Below are 15,576 nucleotides of genomic sequence, written 5' to 3'. Positions count from 1 at the left end.
GGAAAGCCGAGGAAAAGGATAGGTCAATGCCCATCCTACCACAAAAGGCTCGCCAAAACCTTGAAACAAACTGGGAACCTCTGTCAGAAACAATATTCTCAGGAATGCCATGCAACCGAACCACATGCTGAAAGAACAAAGGTACCAAATCAGAGGAGGAAGGCAATTTAGCCAAGGGCACCAGATGGACCATTTTAGAAAAGCGATCACAGACCGCCCAAATGACTGACATCTTTTGAGAAACGGGAAGGTCAGAAATGAAATCCATCGAAATATGTGTCCATGGCCTCTTTGGGACCGGCAAGGGCAAAAGCAACCCACTGGCACGAGAACAGCAGGGCTTAGCCCTAGCACAAATCCCACAGGACTGCACAAAAGTACGTACATCCCGTGACAGAGATGGCCACCAGAAGGATCTAGCCACTAACTCTCTGGTACCAAAGATTCCAGGATGACCAGCCAACACCGAACAATGAAGTTCAGAGATAAGTTTATTAGTCCACCTATCAGGGACGAACAGTTTCTCTGCTGGACAACGATCAGGTTTATTCGCCTGAAATTTTTGCAGCACCCGCCGCAAATCAGGGGAGATGGCAAACACAATGACTCCTTCCTTGAGGATACCCGCTGGCTCAGATAAACCCGGAGAGTCAGGCACAAAACTCCTAGACAGAGCATCCGCCTTCACATTTTTAGAGCCTGGAAGGTACGAAATCACAAAGTCGAAGCGGGCAAAAAATAACGACCAACGGGCCTGTCTAGGATTCAAGCGCTTGGCAGACTCGAGATAAGTCAAGTTCTTATGATCAGTCAATACCACCACGCGATGCTTAGCTCCTTCAAGCCAATGACGCCACTCCTCGAATGCCCACTTCATGGCCAGCAACTCTCGATTGCCCACATCATAATTACGCTCAGCGGGCGAAAACTTCCTGGAAAAGAAGGCGCATGGTTTCATCACCGAGCAATCAGAACCTCTCTGTGACAAAACCGCCCCTGCTCCAATCTCAGAAGCATCAACCTCGACCTGGAACGGAAGAGAAACATCTGGCTGACACAACACAGGGGCAGAACAAAAACGACGCTTCAACTCCTGAAAAGCTTCCACAGCAGCAGAAGACCAATTAACCAAATCAGCACCCTTCTTGGTCAAATCGGTCAATGGTTTGGCAATGCTAGAAAAATTACAGATGAAGCGACGATAAAAATTAGCAAAGCCCAGGAACTTTTGCAGACTTTTCAGAGATGTCGGCTGAATCCAATCCTGGATGGCTTGGACCTTAACTGGATCCATCTCGATAGTAGAAGGGGTAAAGATGAACCCCAAAAATGAAACTTTCTGCACACCGAAGAGACACTTTGATCCCTTCACAAACAAAGAGTTAGCACGCAGGACCTGAAAAACCATTCTGACCTGCTTCACATGAGACTCCCAATCATCTGAGAAGATCAAAATGTCATCCAAGTAAACAATCAGGAATTTATCCAGATACTCACGGAAGATGTCATGCATAAAAGACTGAAACACAGATGGAGCATTGGCAAGTCCGAACGGCATCACTAGATACTCAAAATGACCCTCGGGCGTATTGAATGCAGTTTTCCATTCATCTCCTTGCCTGATTCTCACCAGATTATACGCACCACGAAGATCTATCTTAGTGAACCAACTAGCCCCCTTAATCCGGACAAAACAAGTCAGATAACAATGGCAAGGGATACTGAAATTTAACAGTGATCTTATTAAGAAGGCGGTAATCAATACACGGTCTCAGCGAACCATCCTTCTTGGCTACAAAGAAGAACCCTGCTCCCAGTGGTGATGACGATGGGCGAATATGTCCCTTCTCCAGGGATTCCTTCACATAACTGCGCATCGCGGCGTGTTCGGGCACGGATAAATTAAATAATCGACCTTTAGGGAATTTACTACCAGGAATCAAATTGATAGCACAATCACAATCCCTATGCGGAGGTAGAGCATCGGACTTGGGCTCTTCAAATACATCCTGATAATCAGACAAGAAGTCTGGGACCTCAGAAGGGGTGGATGACGAAATAGACAAAAATGGAACATCACCATGTACCCCCTGACAACCCCAGCTGGATACCGACATGGAATTCCAATCCAATACTGGATTATGGGTTTGTAGCCATGGCAACCCCAACACGACCACATCATGCAGATTATGCAACACCAGAAAGCGAATAACTTCCTGATGTGCAGGAGCCATGCACATGGTCAGCTGGGCCCAGTATTGAGGTTTATTCTTGGCCAAAGGTGTAGCATCAATTCCTCTCAATGGAATAGGACACCGCAAAGGCTCCAAGAAAAACCCACAACGTTTAGCATAATCCAAATCTATCAGATTCAGGGCAGCGCCCGAATCCACAAACGCCATGACAGAAAACAACGACAAAGAGCATATCAAGGTAATGGACAGAAGGAATTTGGACTGTACAGTACCAATGACGGCAGACCTAGCGGACCGCTTAGTGCGCTTAGGACAATCAGAAATAGCATGAGTGGAATCACCACAGTAGAAACACAGACCATTCAGACGTCTGTATTCCTGCCGTTCAACTCTAGTCATAGTCCTATCGCACTGCATAGGCTCAGGTTTAACCTCAGGCAGTACCGCCAAATGGTGCACAGATTTACGCTCACGCAAGCGTCGACCGATCTGAATGGCCAAAGACAAAGACTCATTCAAACCAGCAGGCATAGGAAATCCCACCATGACATCCTTAAGAGCCTCAGAGAGACCCTTTCTGAACAAAGCTGCCAGCGCAGATTCATTCCACTGAGTGAGTACTGACCATTTCCTAAATTTCTGACAATATACTTCTATATCATCCTGACCCTGGCACAAAGCCAGCAAATTTTTCTCAGCCTGATCCACTGAATTAGGCTCATCGTACAGCAATCCGAGCGCCAGGAAAAACGCATCGACACTACTCAATGCAGGGTCTCCTGGCGCAAGAGAAAATGCCCAGTCTTGAGGGTCGCCACGCAAAAAAGAAATAATAATCAAAACCTGTTGAATAGGATTACCAGAAGAATGAGGTTTCAAGGCCAGAAATAGCTTACAATTATTTTTGAAACTTAGAAACTTAGTTCTATCTCCAAAAAAACAAATCAGGAATAGGAATTCTTGGTTCTAACATAGATTTCTGATCAATAGTATCTTGAATTTTTTGTACATTTAAAACAAGATTATCCATTGAAGAGCACAGACCCTGAATATCCATGTCCACACCTGTGTCCAGAATCACCCAAATGTCTAGGGGAAAAAAAAAATGAACACAGAGCAGAAAAAAAAAAATGATGTCAGAACTTTTTCTTTCCCTCTATTGAGAATCATTAGTTTGGGCTCCTTGTACTGTTATGTTTGCTAATGACAGGTGTTATGAAGGCAATCCAGAAACACAGTGTGCTTAGCGATCAGAGCGCACACAGTGATCTGACAAATACCCAAAAATACAAGAACGAGCTCTGAGACGTGGAAACTCTGTAGACTGCACACCTGATCCTATCCTAAACACAACTAAAAGCGGCTGTGGATTGCGCCTAACAACTACCTAGGCAACTCGGCACAGCCTAAGAAACTAGCTAGCCTGAAGATAGAAAAATAGGCCTGACTTGCCCCAGAGAAATTCCCCAAAGGAAAAGGCAGCCCCCCACATATAATGACTGTGAGTAAGATGAAAAGACAAAACGTAGGGATGAAATAGATTCAGCAAAGTGGGGCCCGATATTCTAGGACAGAGCGAGGACAGTAAAGCGAACTTTGCAGTCTACAAAAAACCCTAAAGCAAAACCACGCAAAGGGGGCAAGAAAACCCCACCGTGCCGAACTAACGGCACGGCGGTACACCCTTTGCGTCTCAGAGCTTCCAGCAAAACAAAAGACAAGCTGGACAGAAAAAAAGCAACAAAAAAGCAAAAAGCACTTAGCTATACAGAGCAGCAGGTCACAGGAACAATCAGGAGAAGCTCAGATCCAACACTGAAACATTGACAAGGAGCAAGGATAGCAGCATCAGGCGGAGTTAAGTAATGAAGCAGTTAACGAGCTCACCAGAACACCTGAGGGAGGAAGCTCAGAAGCTGCAGTACCACTTGTGACCACAGGAGTGAATTCAGCCACAGAATTCACAACACAGGGGTCAGTAGTGTATTCATAATATATACTGACTTCAGAAACACATATTTCTGCAGGTGATACAGCCAATACTTGTGAGAGTTACGTTGTGCGTGGTATAACAAGATGCGCTTCTAGCCATAAACGGCCTGATACTTGTCTTATTCATCATATTACCAGATAATAAAGCTGTGATATTGACTGAAACTGAACGCTGCTGTTAGAGTGGGTATTCCGTATTAATTAATTATTAATGCCAGGCTTGACTATCAATAACATACCATATTTTTCGCTTTGTAAGATGCACTTTTTTCCCCCTCAAACTTGGGAGGAAAATGGGGGTGCGTCTTAGAAAGCAAACATGCCTTACTGAGACCGTGGGTGTAGGCCGCAGGCTGGGATGAGGGGGTGTCCGGGTGTCTCCGGTGCCCAGCGGTGCTGCGTGGGTGTTCAGCGCTGCCCGGGGCTCTGCCAACATTTTGCGATAGGCCAGAGCCCCGGCACTTCCACGGTTCCATGTGCGGTGGTCTCCAGGAATATGGCCGCCGCTGGGGGCGGAGCATGCGCAGATGGTGATCTTGGGACCAAGATCTTGAGAGATGAGATCTCAGTGCTGAAATCTCATCTCTCGAGATCTTGGTCCCGAGATCACCATCTGCGCATGCGCCGCCCCAGGCGGCGTCCATATTCCCGGAGACCACCGAACATTGAACCGTAGAAGTGCGGGGCTCTGGCCTGTCGCAAAATGTTGGCAGAGCCCTGGGCAGCGCTGAACACCCACACAGCACCGCTGGGCACCGGAGACACCTACAGCACCAGCCAGCAACCGCCGGGCACCCGGAGACACCCGGCCGCAGCACAAGACCCCCGCAGCAGTGCGCCGCAAAGGAGCCCCCCTCATCCCTGCCTGCGGCATCATCCCACTCCTGCCTCCTCCAGCAGCGACCCTGGGACCCCGCTTCACCGCAGCCACCACCCCCGGTAAGCAATAAGATGCAAGGATTATAAGCAGCCCCACCATTTTATTAAAAAATATTTTTTTCTTTTTTTTCTCCTCACAATTTGGGGTGCGTCTTATAATCCGAAAAATACAGTATATCCGGCTAATACCTCATTTCTTAACATTCTCTAGTTACTTTGCTATATATATGAACGGCCAATAACTGAGACAAAACCGTGCATCAATAAAGGAATATCTATGATATACACCCAAAAAGTGGAGGCAGTGGCCGCTGCCAGGACTAAGGGTCACTTTGATCCTTTGTCCTAGTAGTTTGTGGCTGTCTCCTGACATGGTAATTAACCACGTTAGCATACAGCCACTGACAACAGATGGACAATTGTCCATCTTCTTTTATATGTCCGGACTGGTTTTGTCATGGGCATATCTACAGGGATGGAGGTATTATTATACATAGGAATATGGTGGCATTGTATGGGGACATCAAAGGGGACAGATATATGAAGAATCATGTGGTGGGGACACATGATATGGGCAGCATATATATGTATTTGCATACATAGGCTAGCATGTAGTGGGGAAAATAAGTGTTTTATATGTGACACCCCAGGAGCCCGACTGTCACAGTGGTATTGCCTTCCTCACGGGGAGAGTCACGCTATGCCTGGAAGCGAGGAGGATCCCTTTAACAGGTAACAAGTACACACAACACTGTTCTGACTTCAGGCCAAAAGGAGGAGCTCGAGACCCGGATTCAGGGGAACTTCCCCACATATATTCTGGCTGGAGGAGGAGATAGGGTCAGTCTGTCAGAGAGGAGTGAGGAGTGGAAAGCTGGGGCCGTGCAGACAAGACGTTCTGCAGTTCCTGGAAAAAGAAGAGAGAGAGAGACAGAGCAGTCTGTAGGAGACTGAGGGGAGAAGAGGCAAAGGAGAGGAAGGATACTGGGAATGGAGCTGCGAGAAGGCTCACTCCAGGATCAATGCAGAAAACCGGAAGCCGGAATTACGAGTGTGGGTGTAACTGTATGGCCCTTAGCAGAAACCAGCGGGCAGGAGATTCCAAGTCGCCTGTCCACCATTAGACCCGAAGGCACAGCAACCTATAGAGCCCTGAGTCGCCACAAGCTGGGACCACTGTAAAAAGGCTCGAGTTGCCTGCCGTACGGATATTGTCCTGCTAACAGGAGAGAGAGAGAGAGAGTGTGTACCTTGTGTGAAGCTTTAGGCAGCAAGGGACTTAAATCACAGCGCAGTAAGGAAGGCTTCCAACCCCACCTGACTAGGGGGTTTCCGAATCACTTCCAGGCTGGCCAGACCTCACCATCACCTGTCATCCGTACCCTGGACTGTGGCTTCATACTACCAGTAAAAGGTAAAGAGAGTACCCCAAGGTCCTAGCGGGTGTTCCAGATACACTGCCGATTTTGCAACTTTCCCACCAACAAAGAAAGGAGGTCTGTAATTTTTATTGTAGCTACACTTCAACTATGAGTGACAGTATCTAAAAATAAAAACAAGAAAATCACACTGTTTGATTTTTTACATACGGTTATTAATTTGCATTTTTTGCATGAAATAAGTATTTGATACAATAGAAAAACAGAACTTAATATTTGGTACAGAAACCTTTGTTTCCAATTACAGAGGTCAGACGTTTCCTGAAGTTCTTGACCAAGTTTGCACACACTGCAGCAGGGATTTTGGCCCACTGCTCCATACAGATCTTCTCCAAATCTTTCAGGTTTCAGGGCTGTCACTGGGCAACATTGAGTTTCAGCTCCCTCCAAAGATATTCTATTGGGCTCAGGTCTGGAGACTGGCTAGGCCACTCCAGGACCTTGAAATGCTTCCTATGGAGCCACTTTATAGTTGCCCTGGCTGTGTGTTTTGGGTCATTGTTATGCTGGAAGACACAGCCACAATCCATCTTCAATGTTTTTACTGAGGGAAGGAGGTTTTTGGCTAAAATCTCAAGACACATGACCCCATCCATCCTCCCTTCAGTATGGTGCAGTAATCCTCTCCCCTTTGCAGAAAAGCATCCCAAAAGTGTGAGGTTTCCCCCACCATGCTTCACGGTTGGGACGGTGTTCTTGGGGCCAATTCCTGACCTTTCTCAAAATCATTCTTACTCCACGAGGTGAGATCTTGCATGGACCAAGGAAGATTGACAGTCATCTTGTGTTTCTTCCATTTTCTAATAATTGTGCCAGCTGTTGCCTTCTCACCAAGCTGCTAGCCTATTGTCCTGTAGCCCATCCCAGCCTCATGCAGGTCAACAATTTTGTCCCTGGTGTTATTAGACAACTCTTTGGTCTTAGCCATGGTGGAGAGGTTGGTTTGTGATTGATTGAGTGTGTGGAGAGGTGTCTTTTATACAGGTAAAGAATTTAATCAATCAAACAGGTGCAATTAATACAGGTAATGAGTGCAGAGTAGTAGGCTTCTGAAAGAAAAAATAACAGGTCTGTGAGAGTCGGAATTTTTGCTGGTTGAAAGGTGATCAAATACTTACCGCAACTCACTATTATTTCCCATTGAATCAGAAATCCCTACTGCCAATGATGGGGGAGGGTTGAGAGCAGCCAGAGGTGCATGATTAAATAACGCAGGTTTCCCCTTCTAGGGCCCATGTACAATGTCATATCTTACTAGGTCTAGGGTTACTTTGTGTTACTTTTTGTACTTCATTCCACAGGCATCTACAACACCCACTTCACTCCACTGCTGCATAGCCCTATAATCAGTCCCATTCCACTTTACGTTATCACCAGTGGCTTAACGCAGACTATTCTTGTTCCCATCTGGTTCTTTACATGACAGTATCTGAATAGCATTTTATGGGATCTGTCACAAACCTGGAATTCTACTCCCACATACGTGAGGGTATACAAAAGGATTCATGGTGAGGATGTTGTATATTTATTTTCACAAGCTAAAGAAACATCAGCTTGTTGTGTGCAACATTGTAACACACTTTACAATTGTATTCTTGCCCACTGCAAATGCATTGTGTCACAATAACCAAAAGGGATTCTCCAAATCCATAAAAATCCTGAAATTTCACTTTTTGCTTGATATTAGATCATTAGTACTCTACAAATTTAGATGTCATGTTGGATGTACACTAAATTCTTATGCTGTAAAAGAGTTGGTGCACAATTTGTCCACCATCCTCATTTTTGCTTTTTGAACCATCCAACAGGGGGCATATTTCATAAAGCACCACTAAAGCATTTTTTTGTGTCAGCATTGTGTTATGATAGTGTAGCAATTCAATCAGGAAAATAGGTAACATACAAAAAATCTGTCACTGACCCTGCCGATTCCTGTACAGGTTAGAGATCCTGACCCCGAAGTCTCTAGTGGTTCCTGCATGACCTGAGAAAACCCAAACCCCAGACTAAATGATGGCAACTTAGACCTATGCTGCCTGAAAGGCCATCAAGCGCTTCACGTACCTCCTAAGGAATGGAGGGCAGAGCAGAGTGTGAATTACTTACAAAAGGAAGAGTGTGCTGAAAAAAGGAAAGATCCCAGAGTGAGTAAAACAAAGCAAGAAATACCAAGGGATTAAATATGTACTGTTAGAAAATAAGCCTAGAATTATATACTGATCAAAAACCAACATCCTAGATATCACTGAATGAAATATTCCAGTTGTAAATCTTTATTCATTATATAGTGGAATGTGTTGAGAACAATAAAACCTAAAAATTATCAAGATAAATCATAACTAATATCCCATGGAGGTCTGGAGTTGGAATTATGCTCAAAATCAGTGGAAAGTGGAAAATGAAGTTACAGGCTAATCCATCTTCAGTGGAAATGCCTCAAGACAAGGCAATGATGCTCAGTAGTGTGTGTGGCCTCTATGTGCCTGTATGATCTCTCTACAATGCCTGGGCATGCTCCTGATGAGGCGGCGGATGGTCTCCTGAGGGATCTCTTCCCAGACCTGGACTAAAGCATCCACCAACTCCTGGACAGTCTGTGGTGCAACGTGATGTTGGTAGATGGTGCAAGACATGATGTCCCAGATGTGTTCAATCGGATTCAGGTCTGGGGAACAGGCTGGCCAGTCCATAGCCTCAATTCCTTCATCTTGCAGGCACTGCTGACACACTCCAGCCACATGAGGTCAGGCATTGTTCTGCGTTAGGAGGAACCCAGGGCCAACCGTACCAGCATATGGTCTCACAAGTGGTCTGAAGATCTCATCTCGGTACCTAATGACAGTCAGGCTACCTCTGGCGAGCACATGGGGGGCTGTGCGGCCCTCCAAAGAAATGCCACCCCACACCATTACTGACCCACTGCCAAACCGGTCATGCTGAAGGATGTTGCAGGCAGCAGATCACTCTCCATGGCATCTCCAGACTCTCATGTCTGTCACATGTGGTCAATGTGAACCTGCTTTCATCTGTGAACAGCACATGGTGCCAGTGGCGAATTTGCCAATCATGGTGTTCTGTGGCAAATGCCAAGCATCCTGCACGGTGTTGGGCTGTGAGCACAACCCCCATCTGTGGACGTCGGGCACTCAGTCCATCCTAATGGAGTCGGTTTCTAACCGTTTGTGCAGACACATGCACATTTGTGGCCCGCTGGAGGTCATTTTGCAGGGCTCTGGCAGTGCTTCTTCTGTTCATCCTTGCACACAGGCTGAGGTAGCGGTCCTGCTGCTGGGTTGTTACCCTCCTACGGCCCCCTCCACATCTCCTGGTGTACTGGCCTGTCTCCTGGTAGTGCTTCCGGCCTCTGGACACTACGCTGACAGACACACCAAACCTTCTTGCCACAGCTCGCATTGATGTGCCATCCTGGATGAGCTGCACTACCTGAGCCACTTGTGTTGGTTGTAGAGTCCGTCTCATGCTACCATGAGTGTGAAAGCTCAACCAACATTCAAAAGTGACCAAAACATCAGCCAAAAAGCATTGGTACTGAGATGTGGTCTGTGGTCCCCACCTGCAGAACCACTCCTTTATTCAGTGTGTCTTGATAATTGCCAATAATTTCCATCTGTTTTCTATTCCATTTGCACAACAGCATGTGAAATTGATTGTCAGTGTTGCTTCCTAAGTGGACAGTTTCATTTCACAGAAGTTTGATTTCCTTGGAGTTATATTCTGTTGGTTAAGTGATCCCTTTATTTTTTTGAGCAGTGTACTTACCAGCCAATGTCCCCAGCTCTTCCGGACGCCACTCTGGACCTGCACTACCATCTTGTCACCGCAACATCTGGACGGAAATCAGAGGTAGCGGTCACAAGCTCTTCATTTAAGTCTATGAGAGACTCATGCTGGCTTTAATAATAATAATTATTATCTTTATATAGCGCCAACATATTCCGCAGCGCTTTACAGTTTAACAGTTTCAAACGCAAGTCATAAGAAACAACGTTAACAATACAATAAGACGACCCTGCTCGTGAGAGCTTACAATCTACAATGAGGTGGGGGAGATGCAAAGTACAGGAGCTTATTTACAATGATGTACTTACAATGAAGGTCCAGCCATCTTGAGGGAGTGGCTTTGCTCATTTTCTCATAGACTTACAGTGCGTTGTGACTTTTGGATTGACCTGCAAATACTAGAGCGATCCGGCAGGTAACAAATTGCAGAAGATGACCAGAGTGGCGTCAATAACAGAGGACGTTGACGGCTGGTAAGTATAAGATTAGGGACAGGGATCTTACTGGATTATGGGATTAGTGGCACCACTCCAGGGGTAAAGTAAAATGCTGGAGTAGTGCTTTAAGAAATAAGCATTGACGTCACAACTACAGTGCCGGTGACCATAGAAGCCACTCATTGGGCTCAGTGGTTCATGCCATCTACATCGGTGGCTACAAATATGGCTTAAACAGCTCCCGACAGGATATTTGCAAAATTATGGGGGTTTTTAAAGCTGGTAGTCTCATGCCACTTATCTATTGATGAGTTGGGCTGAAAGGTAAGGAAAGACACATCTGTACATATGACTTGTAAATATAGAAAAGTGTTGAAATTTGTATTAGTGTTGTGCACATAAAACCCCATGTAGAACATCTTTATGTTGATATCTTGCTACATGCCACCTGGTAGCCTTCTTAGCAGTTCTCCATATGGTGTTCATTAGCTGGCCAGTGCTGCATAGTCTGAAGTGCTGGAAAATGTCAGCCCTTACATGACACGTGGTCCTGGTTTACATCCTGTGCATAAAACATGCAAATAAATTCACTGAAACAAGTTCAGATATATGACGTGTGAACATTAAATATAGGTCTGGCAACTGGCGTAGCTGATATCACAGTGATTATTGGGACTTTGCTTTTACATATATTATATTGTATGTTACTAGATTGTGAAAAACAAAAAACTCCCTTGTAAGCAGAGAAGTAGTGCCCATGCATGGCCAACACTACATTCACTTGAATGGGTATATGGGAGTTGTAGTGTGTATGTATGACCACCGCTCTATTCTCTTCTATAGGTCTAAGAAAATGTACATACATGACTAAAAAGTAAACTAATCAAATGTGCAGACAATGCAAAGCCAGATATAGCTAATACTAAAGAATTCACAAAGGCCAGTGACTAATAGAATGGTATTTAACAGGGAGAAATGCAAGATTCTACATCTGAGCAAGGAAAACAAACATTACATCTACAGAACGGGAGGAATAGAACTAAGCAACAGCACGTGTGAAAAAGACTTGGGTATACTAATAGATCACAGACTGCACATGAGTCAACAGAGTGATGCAGCAGCAAAAAAGGCAAACAGTTCTAGAATGTATTACGAGAAGCATAAAGTCTAGATCATATGAAGTAATTAACTCCTCTACTCCTCCTTTGTCAGGCCTCATCTGGAATACTGTGTCCAGTTCTGGGCACCACATTTTAAAAAAGACACTGAAAAACTGTAGCAACCAGGATGGCAAGCGGACTGTAAAATATGTCCTACGAGGAACAGTTAAAGGATCTGCGAATGTTTAGCTTGCAAAAAAGAAGGCTAAGAGGAGACTTAATAGGTGTCTACAAATATCTGAAGGGATGTCACAATGTAGAGGGGTCATCATTATTCTCATTTGCACATGGAAACACGAGAAGCAATGGAATGAAACTGAAAGGGAAAAGATACAGATTAGATATTAGAACAACATTTTTGACAGGGTGATCAAAGAGTGGAACAGGCTGCCACGGGAGGTGGTGAGTTCTCCTTCAATGGAAGTCTTCAAACAGAGACTGGATAGCCATCTGTCTGAGATGGCTTAGTAAATCCTGCATTGAGCAGGGTGTTGGACACGATGACCCTGGAGGTCCCTTCCAACTCTAACATTCTACGGTTCTGTGACTATAGGTTTCATAGACCGTGAAAGGGGTGGTGGTCTTACATGAGCATTATGCTCCCATAGACCCAAAAAAAAGTAGATAGTGGAATAATGAAATGATCACACATGCGACTACTGCTTCTATAAACTCATAGCTGTAAATAGAGGCGTGGTCCTGCATGAACATTAGTACTGTCTTAGACCAATAATTGTGAATAAAGCAGTGGTCATGAATGTGAACTACTGCTTTGCTTTCCATTGAAGTGAATGGAACCGTGTTCACGCATTGTCAGTAGGCATGGTGCAATGTGAATATTGTGGCATGATGCTCTGAGCCTACTTAATAGCAGAAGATGCCAGCAGGTAGGCAGAGGTTTACAGGGCTCTGACTACCAACCTGACAGTGGATCAGGGTGCTGAAAATCGTGTTTTTCAACTCCAATGCTCACTACCACTCCATTCACAGCTGGGATACAATACCTCTAACATTCATATATTTATCACCTATTCTGTGTACAGGTGATAAATATTGTTTGTGAAGTTACCCCTTTACCCCTTTTAGAAATGCTAAGGCATGGATGGCAGTGCTGCAGAGGAATTAAACACTTATTTCTTAAATTTCCTATCTATTACAAACAATCACTGTCTTCTCTTCTTACCCAAGTACCCCTGGTATCTCCAGTAATAGATCAGATGGATAGAATGGATAGCAGTGTGAGCAGCTTCTTCTTACCTCAGCACCCCTTATATGTCCAGTAATTGATTAGATAGGTATGGTGGTTAGCAGTGTGAGCAGCTTCTTCTTACCTCTGCATTCTTGATATCTCCAGTATTCGATTAGACAGACAGGGTAGACAGCAGTGTGAGCAGCCTCTTCTTTCCTCAGCACCCCTAGTATCTCTAGTATTAGATCAGACAGACAAAATGGATAGCAGTGTCAGTGGCCTCATGTTACCTCAGTACTTAGTATTATAGAATAACATCATATAGACATGGTTGACAGCAGTGTCAGCAGACATTTCTTACCTCAGCACTCCTGGTATCTCCAGTACTAGGTAGGGAAAATAGGGTGGACAGCAGTGTGAACAGCTTCCTCTTAACTCAGCACTCACAAAGATCAGAAATACAGGATTAACTGCAGTGTGAGCCGCCTCTTTTTACCTCAACATCCCTTGTATTTCCAGAGTTAGATCAGCAAGACATGGTACTCAGCAGTGTGTGCAGCCTCTTCTTAAATCAACACTCCTGGAAACTTGAATGTTAGATCAGAAAGACAAAGAACAACATCTTCTTACCTCAGCAGGTCTCTTATCTCCAGTATTAGATCAGAAAGACAGGGTGGACAGTAGTGTGAGCAGCCTCTACTTACTTCAGCACTCATGGTGTCTACAGTATTAAATCAGATTGACAGAGTAGACAGCAGTGTGAGCAGCCTCTTCTTACCTCAACATTTCTGGTATCTCCAGTATTAGGTCAGATAGACAGGGTGGACAGCAGTGTGAGCAGCCTCTTCTTACCTCAACATTTCTGGTATCTCCAGTATTAGGTCAGATAGACAGGGTGGACAGCAATGTGAGCAGCCTCTTCTTACCTCAACATTTCTGGTATCTCCAGTATTAGGTCAGATAGATAGGGTGGACAGCAATGTGAGCAGCCTCTTCTTACCTCAACATTTCTGGTATCTCCAGTATTAGGTCAGATAGACAGGGTGGACAGCAGTGTGAGCAGCCTCTTACCTCAACATTTCTGGTATCTTCAGTATTAGGTCAGATAGACAGGGTGGACAGCAGTGTGAGCAGCCTCTTACCTCAACATTTCTGGTATCTTCAGTATTAGGTCAGATAGACAGGGTGGACAGCAGTATGAGCAGCCTCTTCTTACCTCAACATTTCTGGTATCTTCAGTATTAGGTCAGATAGACAGGGTGGACAGCAGTGTGAGCAGCCTCTTCTTACCTCAACATTTCTGGTATCTTCAGTATTAGGTCAGATAGACAGGGTGGACAGCAGTGTGAGCAGCCATTAACCTCAACATTTCTGGTATCTTTAGTATTAGGTCAGATATACAGGGTGGGCAGCAGTGTGAGCAGCCTCTTCGTACCTCAGTATACCTGGGGTTTATTGGTACATAATGCATACAATGACTGTACACTCATACGTGGGGAACATAATCTTTAGGAAACACACCAATTGAAGGACCTACAAGTTAACTCATCAGATTACCAAGCATGCACGATATTGTGAAATCTAGATAAAAGGCTGCTCTAGACAATCCATGACTTCTGAGTAAGATATTTCAGTAATCAACATTGGAATAAAGAGGAACATTTACGTAATGGTTTTCTTCTGGTGTCCAGATCCTGCTTCTTCAATCAGGAGTGAATTGTGGTTATGACATATGATAGCTAGATTTCAGATACTTATAACTAGAGTTATAGATATAGTTTGTGTAGAGGAGGCAGTTGCATCCATGCCTGATGTTTAAAAGGTTTATGAGAGAAGTAAATCTGGATCTTTTTAGGTTTCTTTATATGTGCTATACAGAAAGAACATGTTTCGGCCCTTTGCTTCATTTGTGAATTTGTGTTTTTTAAACTGAAGTAGTGTAGTGAAACTTGGTGATCCCGAAAACATCAAAACGCTTATGTGATAGGGTTGGGTGTTTTGCCATGATGATCGGTTATGCGTATCATACGCACATAAAACCTTATCAGTATGGAGAACTGTACACTGTGTAGAATGGTGGTTAGCATAGTATTACGCTGGGGTCCGAGGTTCAAATACCTCCAGGGATAACATCTGCAAGGAGTTTGTTCTCCCTACGCTTGGTGAGTTTCCTCCATACTCATAGGGAATTTTGATTTTGAGTCCCTATGTGATGACAATATCTGTAAAGTGCTATGGAAATTAATGGCACCATGTAAAATAAATAATACTGCCAATGCTTTAATTTACACCAGTAAAAAAGGTACCAACCGAGGTATGGCTAAATAAATACCAGGGATCCTTTTAATTCCAAGCTTAGCAAACTTTTCATGCAAGTCACTGAGGGGTTTGCACCAATTTAAAACTTCAGTGATTGTGTTACATTGAAATTCCTCTTCGCAATTGGCTTAGGTCAAAGGGTCGATTCTTCTAAACGAACCCATG

Source organism: Ranitomeya imitator, chromosome 7 (assembly GCF_032444005.1).
Source record: "Ranitomeya imitator isolate aRanImi1 chromosome 7, aRanImi1.pri, whole genome shotgun sequence".
NCBI lineage: Eukaryota > Metazoa > Chordata > Amphibia > Anura > Dendrobatidae > Ranitomeya > Ranitomeya imitator.
This window is presented reverse-complemented; position numbering follows the sequence as displayed.